The sequence below is a fragment of the Dipodomys ordii genome, unplaced genomic scaffold (assembly GCF_000151885.1).
Source record: "Dipodomys ordii isolate 6190 unplaced genomic scaffold, Dord_2.0 Scaffold12, whole genome shotgun sequence".
Classification (NCBI taxonomy): domain Eukaryota; kingdom Metazoa; phylum Chordata; class Mammalia; order Rodentia; family Heteromyidae; genus Dipodomys; species Dipodomys ordii.
The window spans coordinates 20,995,346-21,015,884 of NW_012267228.1; positions in this window are offsets into that span (position 1 = coordinate 20,995,346).

Here is a 20,539-nt window from a genome sequence, read left to right on the forward strand (position 1 = left end):
AAACAAGACCATACTAAAGCTACCAGCACAACTATGTTTATTGCAGCATTATTTACCATAGCTAAAATATGGAACCAACCCAGATGCCCCTCAGTAGATGAACGGATCTAAAAAATGTGATTATGTGTGTGTGTGTGTGTGTGTGTGTATGAATTTTATGCCTCCATCAGAAAGAATGATATTGCCACATTTGTTAGGAAATGGAAAAATTTGGAAAAAAGCCAGGCCCAAAGAAACATAGGTCCCCTTATTTGCAATAACTAGTATATGTCTGGGACAAGCAGAAAAGGTCAAAGGCTATGCACATATGACCAGATAAGATGATGTTAAGCGAAATGAATCCCAAGATAGGGACACAAGTGGTTTTTTTCTTTCTTGATATTATTTTTAATGTATTTATAATGTACCATGTGATTTTTTTTGTCTCTTTGTACCTTCCTCCCCTATGGTATAACCCGTTCTCACTGTATTTGATGTTCATGCCCTGCATCTTGTATATACACTCCTCTAATTTGAGGAGGGAAAGGGAAAAAACAAAATGCTTAAATAGGGATACAGGTTGACCCATTATAACAATGAGATGTAGAAGACATTATGTTGAAAAACAAACTTTACAATTTAGGTGGCAGGGGCAGGGGGGAGTGTAGTTGTGGAGGTAGGAGGGAAGGGATGGTAGGGGGAAAACAAAGGAGGAGACAACAATGCTTGATAGGAAATGTACGCATTACCTTGCTCATGTAACTGTAACCCCTCTGTACAGTATTTTCACAATAAAAAAGTATTAACGATAAATGAAGAAAAGCATTCTTATTTTAAAAACATTCTGTAATTTTAAAAATAGAAGTTGACAGGACAAAATTTAAAATTAAATATACATGCCAAATAGCCTAGAATCCCCAAATCAGTGAAAGAACAAGATTGTACATTATGTAAGAGAGCTTCTATGCTATGTCTATTATTATATTAATCGAGTTTCACTATAATTATTGTTCATGTAGTATACGGTATATGCTCCAAGTAGAAAGGGAGCACACGTTACTTATCTCTGTGTCCCTTAAAACAAGCATAGATACTTTTGGTGAAATGTCCAAAGCTGGTTAAAAAGTAGTATGTTTTTAATTTGAGAGAGAGAAAAAAATAAGAAGAGTGGACATTTCAGTCACGGAGCAGGTGAGCAGGGCTCTACCGATGATATCAGAAATAGATCAAGGTCAAAACCTTGAGCTGGGGGGCTTCCATTTAACACATGGGGAATTTCCCTTGAGGTTATTTAGTGCATTTGTTTTTATTTCAAGGAATGACTTGGAGTCTGGCTTCAGCCAACCCTAGATTTAATTATTCATGGAAAATATCACTTGCCAAATGACATTTTTGTTTATATTGACTCTGTTGATGCTGGTCCTCATTTCTGCATTCTCTTCCCTTAACATGGTGCATCATGGTTTTCCAAGGTGACACGCTGAGCTCCCTTTGAACAGTTAGGGTGACCTCCTTAGTTCTGGACACCAGCCCGTGGATTTTACATCTTGCCAAATCTCTTAATACTTTATTTTTAATCCACAGCCCTATGGACTTTTATAAATAGCTCTGTTAACTCCAAAAGGCCATCCACTTGGTCTTCACAGAAGTTGCGAATTGGTATCGGTCCATGTTTGCATATTTCCAACTATTTTTCCTATCCAAAGTCATTTATTTGTGATGTGATTTGGTCCAGTTCAGTGTCCACTGAGATTATCCATAATGAATTTTGAAATCATCTGGTTTTTTTTCTCCTCTTTTTCCTTCCTTCCTTCCTTCCTTCCTTCCTTCCTTCCTTCCTTCCTTCCTTCCTTCTTGTCGTGGGCCTTGAACTCTGGGCCTGGATGTTGTCCCTCAGCTCTTCAGCTCAGGGCTCTACCATTTATTTGAGCCACAGCACAACCTCCGGTATTCTAGTGGTTTATTGGAGATAGTCTCACAGACTTTCCTGCCCAGGCTGGCTCCTGAGTAGCTAAGATTACAGGTATGAGCCACCAGCACCCAGCTTCCTTTTTTTTTTTTTTTAAATTATCTCCTAGAAACAGCAGCACATACATGAAGCCATCCCAGCTAAAGCCTATTTTTCCATGTATTAGTACAGCACCAAGGCAAAGATGAAGGAGAATCCTTTTCCATTTAGAATTTAGAAGAAGAAAAAAGATATTCCTGTTGGGTCATTGGAATGTGCTCTATGTCTCATTTCCCTCTTTGGAGATGGAGTCTTGTTAATGGACTTCTCTACCCCCGCTTAACCTGCATCATGATCCGACCAATCTCACCCTACTTGTAGTCTGGGATGACAGATGCACACCAGTGTCCAACTATGGGTTGAGCTCAGGGATCTCTCAGACTTTTCTGCCAGGACTGGCCTCAAACTGTAATCCTCCCAACCATTCTCCACCTTCCACATAGCTAGGATTACAAGTATGAGCCACTAGTTTGCAGTGATATATTTTACTTTGTACCACAATCTACAAAATATTAATGCAGAGAAATTAAGTTTCTGTATACTCAACCAAAATGCAAAGTGCTTCCTAGTCATCACAATAAAAGCAAAACATTTTAAGGAGACAAGTAGAAAGTATTTTCTTCTTAATGAATTGTGAAGGCTACTTGATAAAATTTTTGCTCAAGTATTGAAACACATTAATTGGCATCTTCAGTATTCAGTAGTCAAATGCTGGGTTTTAATAATCCTTTTCTTTTTCTTTTTTCTATTTTTCTCCCCCAGATGGGTCTTCCCCAAATCTAATCCTCCTGGAGAATGTATTAGTCAGTTACTTATAGCAAGGGAATACATTGTGTGTGAGTGTGTGTGTGTGTGTGCGTAGGGGGAGGGGTTATTAGGGCTTTAACTTGGAGCCTGAGCACTGTCCCTTAGACTTTTCTCTCAAGGCTGACACTCTTCCACTTTAGCCATAGCTCCACTTCCAGTTTTCTGGTGGTTAATTGGAGATAAGAATCTCACAGACTTGCAGAGAGCAGATGGCTCAAGCCTGTAATCCTAGCTACTCAGGAGGCTGTGATCTGAGAGGATCGCGGTTCAAAGTCAGCCGGGGCAGGAAAGTCTGTGAGACTCTTATCTCCAATAAACCACCAGAAAAAAGGAAGTGGTGCTGTAGCTCAAGTGGTGGAGCGCTAGCCTTGAGCTGAAGAGCTGAGGGACAGTGCCCAGGCCCAGAGTTCAGGCCCCATGACTGACCAAAAAAAAAAAAAAAAAGAATCTCACAGACTTCTCTGTTCAGGCTAGCTTTGAACCCTAATCCTCAGATTTCAGCCTCTTTTTTTGGGGGGGGGTCTGGTCGTGGGGCCTGAACTCGGTGCCTGGGCGTTGTCCCTCAGCTCTTCAGCTCAAGGCTAGCGCTCTACCACTTGAGCCATAGTGCCACTTCCGGCTTTTTTCTTTTTGCCTATGTGGTGCTGAGGAATCGAACCCAGGGCCTCATGCATGCAAGGCAAGTGCTCTACCACTGAGCCACCTTCCCAGCCCCTGGTCTTCATTCTTGTATCTTTTGGGCAAGTAGTTCCTTATTGCATAGTGCTGACCTATGCATCGCTGTGTCAGTAGCATCTCTGGTCCCCAGTTGATGATGCCAGATAAGTACATTATGGAGTTGATAGCAGGCAACCCCAGCTATTCAGTAGGTGGCGATAGGAAGATACCAGCTCAAGGCAAATATGCTAAGATGTAATGATAGTTAGTTCTAAGGGAAACATGGCTTTAAAAAATACTGTACTAGGGTTGCCCCTTTCAATTTCAATAATGTGTGTGTGTGTGTGTGTGTGTGTGTGTGTGTGTTTAAATGCTTAAAATGGTGAGCCTGTAGGTTTTCAGGGTTTTGAGTCAAACCTGCTTCTCAGTTCTCAGCCTTGAGTTAATCTTGCCCTAAGTAAGGTGGCTTTGCTTTTCGGAAATTCAATCATTTCAATGCCAGTCCCCCCACCCACACCCCATTGTAATTCCCTCCAGTCCTGCATCTGTCCTTTGAAATGCCAAGCCGGCAGAGGAGGCCGCTGTCTGTGTGTCTGCTCCAGAACATGTTCCCGTTCCAGGAAATCGTCCACCTACTACCAAAACGCCCAGGGATGGAGCATCTGCTGTGCAGGGGCACAAACAGGAAGCATTGCTCAGGGCTCTGAGTCAGGAGTGGAACAGGGCCCGAGAAGCTGGAAGTTGGTGTGTTCATTTATGCAGTTGCTCACCCTGGCACCAGCCAATGGCTGGTCCTTGATTCTCAGTAATGCTTTCCTTGAGATACATTTTTTTTTCCCCTTGCAAAACCCAGAAACCAACTAAAGCTAAAAAAGGAACTTCATTATAGAAATACTGGATGATTTTACAGGATTCCAAGGGAAAATGGCACTAAGGGTGGGATTTAAAGGTTTCAAATGAGTGATCAACAGTAAGATAGTCTGAAGCTGGGCACCAGTGCCTCACACCTGTAGTCTTAGCTACCCAGTAGGCTGGTTAGTTGCCAGTCAGGGCAGAAAACTCCTTACGACTTTTTTTTTGTCTGGTTCTGGGGCTTGAACTCAGGGCCTAGGTGCTGTCCCTGAGCCTCTTTGTGCTCAAGGCTAGTGCTCTACCACTTGAGCCACAGTGCTACTTCTAGCTTTTTCTGAGTAGTTTGAGATAAGAGTCTCACAGACTTTCCTGCCCAGGCTGGCTTTGAATCATGATCCTCAAATCTCAACCTTCTTAAGTAGCTAGGAATACAGGCATGAGCCACTGACCCCTCAGCTCTGAGTCTCTTATCTCCAATTAACATCTAAAAAACCAGAAATGGAGCTGTGGCTTAAGTGGTAGAGTGCTAGTCTTATGCACAAAAGCTCAGGGGTAGAGCCCAGGTCCTGAGTTCAAGTTCCAGCACACATAAGATGGTCCAGACTTGAATGCTTGCTCTCATACTCGCTGGTCTTCTACCTTGGCAATAACCTAGCTCCCTAGTAATCTTACGTGTAAAATGGGTATAACAGTTGTTCCCTCAGGTCTTAGTGTCTACTATGGAGGAAGCTCTCAAAAATGGTTTGTTCCTTGAATTCTCCTTGTTATGATAATTGATTAATAATGATTTCTCCCAGTCTCTGCAGTTAAGACTTCCACAGAGTGTTTAGCGTCAGGATAGAAATTAACTTGATGCTCTCTTGCTTTCAAACCCAGATCTCTACAGAAGATGCTGACTGGCTTAGCAGAACAAGAATCCAACCCTGGTTCAGCAAATGGGTCCATGAAAGAATCATGGCTACCAGCATCCCCGGGCAGTTTGCATACGTGTGGGACACAGGTGGCAGATCCTGGCCAGACAAGCTGAAAGTCTACAGTGCACCGTGAAGGCCTCTAAACGTGCTACTTTCTCAATGGCATTCTGAAGGATGAGTGAAAAAAGAATTCTGTGCTTACCAGTTTTTAGTGTGTGTCAGTATTGGGGCTTGAAGTCAGGGCCTCACTCTTAATTCTTCCACCCAATGCTGGCTCTTTCCTTATATTAAAAATTCAAAGAGTATTTCTTTGGATTTCCTTTATTACTATTATTATTATTATCATTATTAATTGATCTTGGGACTCAAGAGTCTCACACTTGATAGGCAGGCACTCTACCACATGGGAGCCTTATATCCAGCCCCCCTTTTTTCTTTAGTTATTTTCCAGGTAAGGTCTTATGTTTATATCTGGGCCAGCCACAGACCACAGTCCTACTTGTGCCTTTTGTGCAGCTGGGACCGCAAGTGTGTGCTACCATGTCTAGCTTATTGAGTGAGGTGGGGAGGCTATCATTGATTTTTGTCCAGACTAGCTTCAAACTGGGATACTTCAGATATCCACTTCCCAGATTTCTGGGATCACAGACTATTACCACCATACTTGCTTTGTTTTTTTGAGACTAGAGTCAAGCTAACTTTTTTCCTTTGGGTTGACCTTGAACTGCAATCCTACTGATCTCTGCCTCTTTAGTATCTGAGGTTACAGGTATATACCACCACACCCAGTAAATTTCTGTCTTCAAATCTATCAACAAACTAATCAGCCAACCAACATGTTCTTGTACAAAGCCTTTTATGATGGAGAATCTGACAATTTTCATGGAGATGATGAAAGAAATAGAAAAATAGAAATTTGATCTCTCTCCTTCCTTCCTTCCTTCTTTCCTTCCTTCCTTCCTTCCTTCCTTCCTTCCTTCCTTCCTTCCTGGTATAAGCATAAGAATAGACTGAGATACTAGTTTTAGTTCTTTTCCATAGTGAAGAGTTTTCATGAACTCTGCCAGCAATAACAATTTTTCCAGCATGTTAGTATTTTCTTTGTGAATAGATTCAACTTTATTAAATACCAAGTTATAGTTTCTTGTTTGAGTAATAACCTATGCTGTATAAGCTGTGAATCCCTAGATGCATGAATCATTTTATTCTAGTCTGGATCTTTTAAAGGTTGCCCACTTATTAATCTGGTTGCAGTACCCACTGATAATTGACTAGAGTCATTTGTTTGCACTGTAACAGGAAATCCCATCCAGCCTAGCATATACAGTAAGAGGAACTTATCAGTTTATTGAGCTGAGAATTTCCATGACAGGTCAGGCTTCCAGTATAGATAGGTCTACTGGTTCAAACAGTATCAATAGGGGCCAGGGTTTTTCTTTTTTCCTCTCCACGTTGTCTTCCTCTTCACAGGCTTCACTTAAGCCTGGCATGCTTTATAATCACAAAAGGCTGGTAGCAGGAAGGAAGGCTACATTCTTCTGCATTAGCAGAGATAAAAAGAAAGCTTCCATGGAAGAGAGGAGGTATTTGTTTCCCTGATTCCTCCAATAAACCTTTTCTGTGATGGGGAGAAGAAGGGTATATTGGCTGGCATAGCCTCTCAGGGCTGCCATTACATTCTTGGAGGAGTTCAATTCCAGCCAGGGTTTCAGATTGGGAAGTGTGTGTGAGGTACTGTCTAGAGCAGAGAAGACTAGAAGTCACCTAGAAAAGGCCATCAGCAAATGTTCCCTCTAAGGCTGTTTCTTTTTCTCCTTTCCTTTCCTTTCCTTTCCTTTCCTTTCCTTTCCTTTCCTTTCCTTTCCTTTCCTTTCCTTTCCTTTCCTTTCCTTTCCTTCCTTCCTTTCTTTTTCTTTCTTTCTTTCCTTCCTTCACGTCTTCTTTTTTTTTTTTAACTCTTCATCAAATTTCAGTAAAGTGTCATCTTTTTTGCTCGTTTTTTTGGCCAGCGAAGCCAGGTGTCTGACTTGAGTTAGAGAATAGTTACCTTCCCACTTATTACAAACTGTCTTCAAAATAAATTAAGAGGGTGAGCCTTACCTTTTCCTATGGAAGACATTCTTCAGGAAAATGAGATTAGATTTGATTTATCAAAGAAGTGCCTTTATGTTTAATGAAATACTGTGCAGATCTATTATCATACATTGAAAGGATCATGCTGAGACATCTTGATTTTGGATTTAAAATAGTTTTAGCCTGACTACCAATCCCTGCTCCCATAATAGAGCTACTAATTATTTTGGCACTGTGAGCATTCATCGCATCTCATTGTCTATCAACCCTAAATATATGACAATTCCTGAATTACCTGATATGACTTAAAGGAGGATATTTGCAAGAAAAAAAATCAAGAATGTATAAGCTGTGCATGGATAAATCATGCCTATAATTCTAGCTACTTAGGAGGCTGAGATCTGACGATTGAGGTTCAAAGCCAGTGTGGGCAGGAAAGTGTGAGATTCTTGTCTCCAATTAACTAGCAAAAAGCTGGAAGTGGAATTGTTGTTTAAGTAGTAGAGCACTATCCTTGAGGAGAATAAAATAAGGGATAGTAGTGCCTAAGCCCTAAGTTCAAGCTCTAGGACCTGCTAATGAGATGGAGGAAACATATGCTTGGGTAAAATTTGAAACCTGACTCTTTAAATACTGTGCTTTGTGGATGCTATTGATTTCCTTTGAACAAATAAAGCAAATTTGAACATCTGGAAGACTGAGGTTGATTGCTGGAGGAAAACATTGATATATCAAGATAATTGTTCCCTTTATACTACTTTTCCCTAGTGACCTACATAGTTATCAAGATCTAACTTCTTTCTCCCTTGCCCATCTGCTTTGAGCTCTTCCCAGGGTTACACGCTTGACTTAGTTCAGAGGAAATTCCCTGTCATCCCCCCTGAGCTTAAATATTGATATAATTAAAGAAAACTATCAGTTGCCATTAATTAAGCAAGTTAAAAGGATGCATCGTATTCTCTCATTCCAACAGAGCTCTAAAAGCTTTATTTTTCTTACATGAAAGCCAAAACATTAACTAGAGCAACAACCCAAGACAAAAAAAAGAGGCAGATAATTTTTAAAGGAGTGATTCTGTTCGACATGCTGCCTTTAAACATTTTATTACCATAACTACTCTTGGTTTGTGCTCTTAAAACTCTGTAATTTCTTAGTAATTTAGACGAATATGCCATTTCTTGATTTTAAGTAGCTTTTTTTTTTTTTCCTGGTCGTGGGGCCTGAACTCTGGGCCTGGGTGCTGTCCTTCTTCAATTCAAGGCTAAGACTCTACCACTTGAGCCACAGCACCTCTTTTGGCTTTTTCTGCTTATGTGGTGGAATTGAACCCAGGACCTCATGCATGCAAGGCAAGCACTCTACTACTGAGCCACCTTCCCAGCCCCTGCCATTTCTTGAAAACTATTCCTATGATTTTTTTCTGCACTTTCCCCATATATGTATGTGTGTATGTTTGTGAAACCTTTCTAATAAAGAAACCTTACAATTTAAAAAAAATTTGCTGTTCAATGTGTGAAAAGATAGAGCCTTAAACTGTTCGGTCCTGCTTTAAATTAAGTTTTATTCTAGAAGTGTTTTGGGTATCCTACAGGTTGAATTTAGTCTGTGTATCAAGAAAGGTAAAGGCAGGCTTGTCACAGGTTCTCAGAGGAGTTTTCTTCGTGCCTCCCCCCCCCCCCCCCACAGGGCCTTTCTGCTCATTCTTGTCATAGTACTAAGTTTATTTCTCCTGGCATCTAGCTCAGTGGGTCTCAACTTTATGTAGGAACATCAAATTAGCACCTCTATCCACTGACACCCCTCAGATGCCTGCTCTGAGTAGCTGTCTATGGCACAGATCAAGGTTTCCTGTCTTAAGAATGTTTCCCAGGAACTTTGCTCTTCTGTTCGTGGCCCCTGGAGATTTCTTCTTTCCATCCCAGGCCAGCGAAGCACTTAAACAGACATTTTTATGTTTTTAATCCAGTGTTTTACTTGCTTTGTTCAGCAGTGTTGTTTATCTAGCGTCTGCCCTGCTGACACGAAGTCCTGAATTGCTTTGGAAAATGGTCTTTCAAAGGGTTGTTTACAAATAGTCTCACTCTTGGATTTGTGAGGCTATATATCCAGCAATAGTTTCTAAATCTGTCTTAAATCTCTTTGTCTTTTTACTGAAAAAAAAAAAGAATCAGGTAAACTTTTATAATTATCCCAAAGTTGTTTTGTGAAGTTGTGGCTCAGCAAACCACTCTTCAAATGAAAAGATTTTGCGTACATGTCCCCAGTGAGAGCTGGAAAGGACTTGGCTATAAGCAAATTCTCTTCTTTCTAGTCTGATTGTTTTTTTTTTTTTTTTGAATGATGATGATCGAGCCTGAGGCTTGCTAGCTAAACCCTTTGCCACTGAGCTGCACCTCCATCCACCTAGGGTAGCAATGTTTGAGAAAATACCTCGAGTTATCTCCGATTCATGCATGTAGGATGTTCTTGTACAAACTCTTAGTAGAATACTCTGCTTTTTACTTGACTATCCATTAGCTTTTTCTTTTTGCTCAGGGCTGAAGCTCTACCACTTTAGCCACAGATCTACTTCTGTTTTTTCAGTAGTGAATTGGAGGTAAGAGTCTCACAAACTTTCCTGCCTGGAATGGCTTTGAACCGCAATCCTCAAATCTCAGGCTTCTGAGTAGCTAGGATTACAGATATGAGCCACTATTGTCTGGTAGACAATACACTTTCAATGAGAGAAGAAATGAATGCTTATACAGCAAAGAAATCTGTAAATTATGAGAATCATTAAACGAGTCAAGTCAATGTCAGACGTGTCATACGTGTGTGTGTGTGTATGTATGTATATAAATATACAGAGAGAAAGAGAGAGAGAGAGAGAGAGAGAGAGAGAGAGACTTCTTGTGGGTCCATATTGAAAAGGAAAGAGGTTCATTTTATGTTTCTCTGAAAACTTTCCAGCCATCACATAACACTGTCTTTAGAGGATGAAGTGTCACTGAAGTTAATGAGTATTCAAAATATACAGCAGAAGCCCTGTAACATTTGAGCCCTTCCATGGTTGAACTTACCATACTGCATCTTAGATTTTTTGTGTGTGTGTGCCAGTCCTGGGGTTTGAACTCAGGGCTGGGTGCTGTCCCTGAGTCTCTTTTGTATTCAAGGCTAGCACTCCACCACTTGAGCCACTGTGCCACTTCTGCCTTTTTTGAGTATTTTATTGGAGATAAGAGTCTCATAGGGACTTTTTGCCTGGGCTAGCTTTGAACTATGATCCTCAGATCTCAGCCTCCTGAGTAACTAGGATTACAGGCGTAAGCCACCGGCATCCGGCTTAGATTTTTGCCTGTGTATATCTTAAAGTCACATGCTACAGTGTGTGCTAAAGCATAAGTGGGTAAATGAAGGAATGAAGGCCTTTCAAGTCTACTTCTTCCCAAATTCTATGCTAGACCAAGTACATTGCATGCCACTCTTAGGAGATTTTTCATAGATAGTTATTGAAGAATTAATTCAGCAGTCCTGGAGAGTACAAAGGATGCATTGGCAAGGAATGTCCTTCTGATATATTTGAATGACAGATGAGAAATGCCAGATTTTAGCATGTTTCAGTTTCCTCATCTGTAAAATTATAGGCTGAAGCTGATGGGTGATATGTCTGGGCTTTAGGATTCAGATTTAATTCCACCAGAGCTGGTATCTGTAAACCTTACGCAACTGCAACCACTCTGATCCCAGTGTCTTTCTCTCTAAAAGGAGGGGAGGGGAGAAAGATCTCCATATTCTAAAGCTGTTATTGGGAACAGGACACACAAAAAAAAAACCCTCAGCAACCAAGATAAATCATATTAAAAATCAAAATTAATGCAAAAAATTCATGATGAGCAAACTATCAACATTTTCAAAAGAACAAGATCAGTAATGGTGCTGTGCCAAGCCATACTGGAGCCTGAGGCCAAGAGAAATAGGATCCAGTGAGATCATGCTTAGGAGTTACTTGGTATAGTCCTTGCAAATAGTAAGTATACAATAAAACAGAAACCCATATTATTAAATAAACTCCAAGCTTTCTTCTAGTTAGAAAATTATATTAGCCGTGGGGCTGGGAAGGTGGCTCAGTGGTAGAGCACTTGTCTTGCATGCATGAGGCCCTGGGTGCGATTCCTCGGTACCACATAAGCAGAAAAAGCCAGAAGTGGCGCTGTGACTCAAGTGGTACAGCACTAGCATTGAGTTTAAAAGCTGAGGGACAGCGCCCAGGCCCAGAGTTCAGGCCTACAACCAACAAAGAAAAAAAAAAGAAAAAAAAGGAAAAGAAAATTACACTAGCCACCAGTTGTCACCATAATTTAGAATGTTTTTTAAAAACATGGCAACTACTGATTTAATTTCAGGCAAAAATTCTGTAGGGTTGGCACATGCTCACCATTCTTTCTATAAAAACATAAAATTAGTACCAGGGAAAAATAAACTAAGTTGTACGCTAAACTTGTGTGTACTTAGGATCCAATGGAATACAGTGAAAATGTAACATAATTGCTGAGCAACAATAAATCTAAATATGACCAGCACCACAGTCAAACAATCACAAATAGCCAATAATCGCTCTTTATCATGCAGCTCCTTGTCTACCTACTTAAGAAATCCATTGGAAATGCAACAGTAGTACTCACTAGGTACTATGTTAAAAATGAACTATACATAACTTGTGGGTTGACTGGAGGGAAGACCTGGGAGAGAGTGAGGGAAGGGGTGATGTTTTTGAAAAAGAAATGTACTCATTACCTGACTTAGGTATATCACCTTTATGATAAAATAAAAAAAAGTCACATTGAGGCAAGCTAGTGGCTCATGCCTGTAATTCTAACTACTCAGAAGCCTGAAATCCCAAAATTTGAAGGTAGCCTGGGTAGAAGAGTCCTTGAAACTCTATCTCCAAAATAATTAGCAAAAAAACAGAGCTAGAGGCATGCATGACTCAAGTCTTAGAATGCCAGGCATAGCCAACAAGACTAGTGAGGCTCTGAGTTCAAGCTATGGTAGTGACAAGAAAGAAAGAAAGAAAGAAAGAAAGAAAGAAAGAAAGAAAGAAAGAAAGAAAGAAAGAAAGAAAGAAAGAAAGAAAGAAAGAAAGAAAGAAAGAAATTGAGAGGGAGGGAAGGAGAGAGAGAAAGAGAAAGAGAGGAAGAAAGCCGGGAAGGAAGGAAGGAAGAAAGGAAGGAAAGAAAGGAAGGAAGGAAGAAAGAAAGGAAGAAAGAAAGAAAGAGTAAGGATGTGCGGATGGGAGGAAGGGAAGGAGGGAGATGGTGGGAGAGAGGAAATAAGGAAGGAAGGAAGAAAAAACTGGATGCCAGATACACTGGCCATGAAAAAGGCATAGATCCTGCCCTGAGAGTCTCTAATAGGAAGAGATATATTCTAGGAACAGAGGGGGTTTGCATCACATGTCAAGGCTATTTTTTCCCAGAAAAATGCAACTCACAGTGTAAGGACTTATGGTGGAAAATTATTACCATAACATTATTTCCCAAAGACCTCGATACAGGTACTTAGAGTTATACCATTCAACACTTTTCATCCATTAACACTGACCCAAAACACATTTTAAAAACACTTAAAAAGCATTATGTAAATACTGAGGAAATAATAAAAAGCAGTGTGCAATCAGTTACAGCTTCAAGTGGTTGACCTTAGTGGAGGAATTCTAGGGGTGTAGTAAAATGTTGCACGAACCACCACAAAAGTACCCTTTTTTGGTTTTAGTGAAAGGAGTGCTTTGGGGGGAGAGAGAAGAGACTGAGGATGACCCAGAACCATCTCTTTGGGCAGTGGGTAGCTGACGTGAAGATTGGGGTGGTGAGAAGGAGCAATGTAATGAGGGTCCACAAGAGAATTTTCCCTCCATTCTAGTCTCCTTAAAGATAATAAAGAAGAAACAAGCCAGTTTGAATGGGTATTACTGAGTGATTCTAATTATGTGGCCTTCCCCCTCCCAACTCTAAAATTAATTGTTTAATGTGGGTGGCTTCAAATAGAGTATTAGTACACATACCTTGTAATATGCTGATGGTTTTCACTGCTTCTATTACTGTCTTATTCTTCCTCCACCCTCTACCTTAAAAAATATGTTTCTTTCTTGCAGTTGCCAATGAATTTTATTATAACCTTTTCACAAAAATATATACAATGTCTTTCATCATATTCCTCCCTACCCTCTCTTTTCCGCCACCCATGTAGTTCTCTCCATAAAGAGTCCCCCATTTATTTTCATGTCCACTTTTTTTTTGTTTCCTTTAGAGCTAGCTTCTGCATATGGAAAAAGAAAGTGACATTTGTCTTTCTTTATTTTATTTTTATCAGTTGTGGGGTTTGAACTCTGGGCCTGGGCATTGCTCCTGAGCTCTTCAGCTCAAGACTAGCACTCTACCACTTGAGCCACAGCGCCACTTCCAGTTTTCTGAGTGGTTTATTGGAGATAAAAGTCTCACAGACATTCCTGCCCAGACTGGCTTTGAACCGTGATCCTCAGATCTCAGCCTCCTGAGTAGCTAGGATTACAGGCGTGAGCCACTGGCGCCCAACCACATTCGTCTTTCTGAGTTGACTTATTTTGCTTTACTTGATGATCTCTAGTTCCATCCATTTTTTTTCTGAAACTGACCTAATTTCATTCTTCTTTATCACTGAGTAATACAACATTATGTACACATGCCACATTTCTTTTTTCTGTTCATTGATCGATGGGTACCTAGAGCAGTTCTATAGTTTGGCTATTGCAAATATGTGCTGCTATAAATATGAGTGTGCAGGTCTGTATATTGTGTACCAATGTGCATTTCTTCAAGTAGATGTCCCAGAATGGTGTATAGGTGTATATGGTCACAAGGTATCTAACTTGAAGGGTTACAGCTTTGGGGATAGTTAGAGACATTACAGGGAGTGAGAGATGAGTAGAGTAGGGAAGAATTTGAGAGTAGTGAAGACACTTCGTATGTTTGGATACATGAGTTCATATTTTCTTCAACCTACAGAATGTACAATGCCAAGAGTAACCCCTAAAGTATAGAGTTGGGGTGATCATGACATATCAGTGTGGGTTCATCAGATACCATGCACATACTCCCTGTGATAAAGGTTCACAGAGGGGGAACTGTGGGTGTCAGGGAGTTTGTGGGAAGGGGAGGCATATGGGAATTTTCTGCGCCTGCTGCCCAAATTTTCTGCAAACCTAAATCTCTTTTAAAGAAATCCTTCTCTCTCTTTTTTCAATGAAAGGAATAAAACATACATGGCTTTTTCTCTCCAGTCTTAAAGTTGTGTGTTGGAACTGCTCCAAGGTTTATGTTGAGATTTTCGATGGGAAGAGAGGATATGTTGTTGGGGGTGGGGGTGGGTGGGTGGAGTCTTCACTGATCACTTTGGAGAGCTGAGGCTTACCTGTTAGCTGTTCCCAGTGTACGCAGGCAATATGCCCGAAGACGTGTCTTCCTGGTGAGTCCAATTCTTCATTTTATTACACTGTCATAGAAGTTCATCAGACCAGACATAGACAGAGATGCCAGTGGAGCTTTTTGTTCAGGGACACTCCGAGTTTCAAGAGTTAGATTCAGTACCCTAGTTTTCGTGATTTTGAATCTTCTATGAGTGAAAGTTTGGGCACTGATGTCTAGAATTGATTTTTAAATGGTGTTGCCAGTGAGCATGGTTTGAATGCATGGCTACGCCCTGGTGGCAGACAGCCTCTGGTTGGGAAGTTGCTCTAGAGACAACTGGTTTACATTTGTTTGTAGGCCACACTTCAGATGAATTTAACCACATGTGCCTCAACTAGTCTACTCGTGAACATCATCAAAAGCTATGCTAATTAGCATAATATGTAAGAGAAGTGTGCTAGATGGGCTACAATATTTGAGAGTGATTCTCAATCTTGCATGAGTAGGACATAGAACTCTAGTACAGTTCTGGCTCTTTAATATTCCAAAAAGTGGTATCTGAGGCTTGACTCTCATGTAGTCCAATCTCCACCACTAACTCAGGTGATTCTGGCAGCCTGGCCCTGCCCTATGCAGGCTAACTGAATTGTACCTCAAGAATGTAGTTGTGTCTGGCTCAGGGGCATGTTTCTGCTGAGAGCACATAGAACACAGAGAGGGAATTTGGTTGAGCTTGGAGGTTATGCCACTGGTTGTGTGCAAGTTTGTGGGTAAGTGCTTATCTAATGTTTGTATGGTAGCGTTTGGAACTAGACTTGATTTGAGGCAAGATTTAAGGGAGGTAGTTTGCATCAACTTACCTCTAAATATGTATTAAACAATTACTATATGCCCAATTGGAACTCAGATTCTACCAAAACCAAATTTCCTCTAGTAGTTGTTGTCTAAGTCAGTCAGTTCACACTGTCCTACTACATTGTTCTGAGCCAAAGGCCATCACAAATCCCTTGGTCCTGGATTTTCTCAGTAGAAGAGTTATCTGACTTATGAAGAGGGGGACTATGGTGAGTATGTATGTGTGGGTCTAAATATACTTGGGGTTTGAGAATTTGAGCACTCATATGTTAAAGCTTTTAGACTTTTCCAAATCCTTGTTGGCAATGCTTTACGTTGGTGCCTGGATCACATGAGTTCCTTAGCTCCTAGGGACAGCTGCTACCCAGTGACACAACTTGTGATTCAACAGTAGCAAAATATGTTCCATATAAACACATGGTATGATTGCAAAAGGGACAGAGGAAGGGTGAGCTCACAGAGCAGATCTGCTCATTGCAGCTCTCAAGGCCAGAGCTGTGGAAAAGACAAAGTGCACAGGAATTTAGAGGAGGGGGCTGCTACCTTAAGCCATTGTTAGAAATACAAGTAAAAGTCATAATGCTAATGTACAAAATGGTTCAAAAGAACCATTTAGAACAGTCACATATCCAATATAGTGACTGCTCATTTTTCTCCGAAGGAATAAAAAAATCAAGAGTACAAGGACAGCTGGGCATTATTGGCTCACACCTATAATCCTAAGTACTCAAGAGGCTGAGATCTGGGAATCATGGCTTAAAGGCAGGCCAGGCAGTGACTCTTCTCTCTGATTAACTATCCCCAAACTGGAAATGGAGCTGTGGCTCAAGTGGTGAAACACTAGCCTTGAGAGGTAAAGGCACCCAGATCCTGAGTTCAACCCCCAATATTGGACCCTCCCCTCCCTTTCCCCCAAAAACGAAGAGCATGGAGAGACGTGGACAGGATTATAGTATAGTTGTTTAGGATATTGAAAATTAAGATGAGATCCACAAAGAGGGAATTAGGTAATGCTGAAAAAAGCAATTAAATTGCTGGAGAAAGGCTTTTAGTGGCCTATTAGCATGGTGGGACATTTATGAGAGAATCGCATTTGCTAATAAATAAAGGTGTGAAATTAATAAAGCCTTGGTGAGTGGCTGGGACATTACACACTTTTCCTCTTGATCATCTCTAAAAGGTCTAATGCAAAGGAACAAATTCCAGAAAAATTACAAAAGACATGTATAAAAGCAGGCTCTTTTGGTAAAAAATCTTTTGGGGAGAAGTAATTTGGCAGTGTATCAGTCAGGTTATGCTGCAGTAACAAATGATGTGTGACTGATAGCATGAAAGTCCTGGGTTTGTGGCAGGTCAGCTGAGTGTGTGTGTGTGTGTCTGTGTGAGCACACACATGCGTGTGCCTACTCTTGTAGCTTGAACTCAGGGCCTGGGCACTGTCTCTGAGCTTTTTATGCTCAAAACTAGCTCTCTACCACTTGAGCCACAGCTCTACTTCCAGCTTTTTGGTGGTTCATTGGAAATAAGAGTCTCATGGACTTTTCCGCTTGAGCTAGTTTGGAATGGCGATCAGCCTCCTGAGTAGCTCAGGGACAGTGCGCAGGCCCACAGCTGAAGCCCCAGGACTGCCACTGAAAAAAAAAGAAAGAAAATACTTCCATAAATCCCCAAACTAGTGTTTTCAAGGATATTCCTTTAGCACTGAAGATCTGAATTAAAAGCTGAGAGCTTCGCGTGGCCAAACACTTGCCCTGGGTTCAACCCTCTAGTACCATAAATAACACATAGTCGATATGACCTGAAAACTTCAGATTCATCATTGGTGGAATTTCTAAAGAAATAATGGGACAGCAGGATACTGGAAGTTCATAGTCACCAAAAAGAATAAAACAAACGTTCCAGATAAATGAATTTTAAAGCTACCAAAATTTGGTAGTATGCTTGCCTAATAAGCATGAAGATGAAACTTAGAGGTAAAAAATCCTAGTACTTGCACAGAAGGGATAGCAAAAAGTTCTTAGTAATATTACTAATATAGCTATGGTGTGTACTAAACATTTGATATGGTCAAGTACTGTATTGGTAGGTTTTTTCCAAAGCATAACTTTCATCCCAAGTGACAAGAACTATCATTTCTGCTTTAACAGAGGAAGAAGAGAAGACTCAGGAAAGTGAAATGACTTGTCACCTCTGATAAACGTTTTGCACAATCCCAGGATCTGAGAATAGAGGCCGCCTCTGTTCTGATGGGGTTAGATGGAGTTACTGTGAGGGCGTAGAAGAAATACTTTGCCCACTGCTCTTTATGGTGTTTAATGAGGATATATTTCCTTTTCTTACAACAAGTAAGCATTTCATTCACAAACATAATTTAAGAACAAAGTTTGAAGTGATGTGGGTGAAAAAGAGAAAATAGAAGCCTGCAGAATCAGGCAGAAATAACCATGAAAAGACAAAGAAATTGAAAAAAAATACAGACAATGGTACCAAACATCCATCCAGGTACTTGCTTTACAATGATAGTGGGAAGGAAATGCTTTGTCAGGACAAAGATGGCGCCAGGTAGAGAGTGATCCTGGTGAGAGACACTGAGGGTAGGTCGTAGTCCATTGATGAAGTAGGCTTTGGACAAATGGCTAGTAGGTAAAACTCAAGGCCATCTTGAGAACCTTGTAGTAAATATTGAGGCTGATGAATCACTAAAAACAAGCAGCAGGGTTGGTAAGTCATAACTCACACCAGGTAATTTGACAGCCTTTTAAAAACAGAATTATTAGGGTAGAGCATAAAAGAACAGCATGAGCTTCTGTGTTTGGATTACAGTAGGATCCCCCTCTCATTAGTGTTTTCAGAAGGGAGGGATGCCTCCAACATGAGAGGATTCAGAGATGGACAAGTAGAAGAACCTTCTTTGACCCTTAAGGATGCTCATGCCTCCATTGTGTGGGACAGAAGAGGCTAGAGATGATCTAAATGTCACCAGTGTGGGATTTTTTAAAAATACATCAACAGCCACAAATGGGTTAATAGGTAGCTCTTACAATCACAAATGGGTTAATAGGTAGCTCTTACAATCAGAGCTTGGCAATCGTCACCTGTGGCCAACTCTGTTTTAAAGAGTTAGAAGTCATTTTTGAGATGTTCTTTAAGTAGTTGAGTGAAGGGGTTTCAGTTCAGCATAATTGATGAGTATCATGCATCTTGATCATTGTCAACCCTTTCATTGTTCTCCCCCATGTAATTTTTATGCTTTTAAATGATTAAGAAAAACAAAACCCTAAAAGACGTGACAGGTAAAAATGGGAAGTTCAGATTTCCCCACCTTCAAGTGAAATCTTGTCATATATATAGGCTGCCTATTCATCAGTCTGCTGTCCATGGCCATTTTCACAGAGCTCCTAGGCCTTTAAAGACTAACACAGTTACTGCTTTGTCTTGTGTGGAAAAATCTTGCTGATTCCTATTCTGCAATAGAGATTAAATGAGATTGTGTGTGTGTGTGTGTGTGTGTGTGTGTGTGTGTGTGTGTGTGTGTGTGTGTGTGTGTTGGTCCTGGGGCTTGAACTAAGGGACAGGGCACTGTTGCTGAGCTTTTATGCTCAAGGCTAGCACTCTAAGGCCAGGGTGCCTGTGGCTCATGCTTGTAATCCTACTACTCAGGAGGCTGAGATCTAAGGATCGTGGTTCAAAGCCAGCCTGGGCAGGAAAAACTGTGAAACTCTTATCTCCAATTAACTACCAAAAAACTGGAAGTGGTGCTATGGCTCAAGTGGTAGAGTACTCACCTTGAGCTGAAGAGCTGCTAGGGACAGCGCCCCCCCCCCCCAAAAAAAAAAGCTAGCACTCTTCCACAGCTCTTCCTCCAGTATTTTGGTAGTTAATTGGAGATAAGAGTCTCACAGCCTAAGCTGGCTTTGAGCCATGATCCTCAGATCTCAGCCACCTGAGTAGCTAGGATTATAGGCATGAGCTACTGTTGCCTGGCTTAAATAAGATTTTTGAGAATAGATCCCCCCATCCCTCACCCCCTAGCAGGGCTTTCATGAAGTCTAGCTCTCTACCATTTGATCTACATTTCCAGCCTGGCTTGCCAGTTATTTTAGAACTAGTGTCTAGCAAACTTTTCTACATAGGCTGTAGTTTTCCAGTTCTCAGTTTCCTGAGTAGCAGGCATGAGGCATCGGTCCCAGGCAAATGGATTCATTTTAATCCCGAAGTCTGTATATTTTTTTTCTTTTTAAAAATCATGGCTGTAAGCCTTCTTTGCGCTGGTTTATTTTTCATTTGGTTTGTTTTATGCGTCCATTTGTTTGTGTGGCCCTGTTATATAGCTGTTGCAGATCATTCATTATTCTAAAAACTAAGTTTTAGCCAGGCACTGGTGGCTCATGACTATAATCCTAGCTACTCAGGAGGCTGATCTCTGAGGATTGTGATTCAATGCCAGCCCAGGCAGGAAAGTCTATGGACGCTTATTTCCAATTAACCACCAGAAAACTGGAAGTGGCACTGTGGCTTAAAGTGGTAGAGTGCTAGTCTTGAGCGACAGGGACAGCAGCCAGGCCCTGAGTTCAAGCCCCATGACCTACAAAGCAAGCAAACAACAACAACAATACCCTAACCCCAACAAACCTAAGGTTTTTATTACTATGTTACTATTTAATCATTTTTTATATTACTATCTAATCATTGAAAAACAAATGCTAAAATATCTTTTGTCAATTTATATTGCTGGAGTGGAAACTCCAGAGGATAGGGATTTCATTGTGACATCTCCATTTTCACATATAATTTATCAAATTATCTTTGTATTGCTTTATCACAATTCCTCTTTCTTTCTTCCTTCCTTCTTTTCTTTTTCTCTTTTTTCTTTTTCTCTCCTTCCTTCCTCCCTCCCTCCCTTCCTTCCTTCCTTCCTTCCTTCCTTCCTTCCTTCCTTCCTTCCTTCCTTCCTTCCTTCCTTCCTTCCTCCC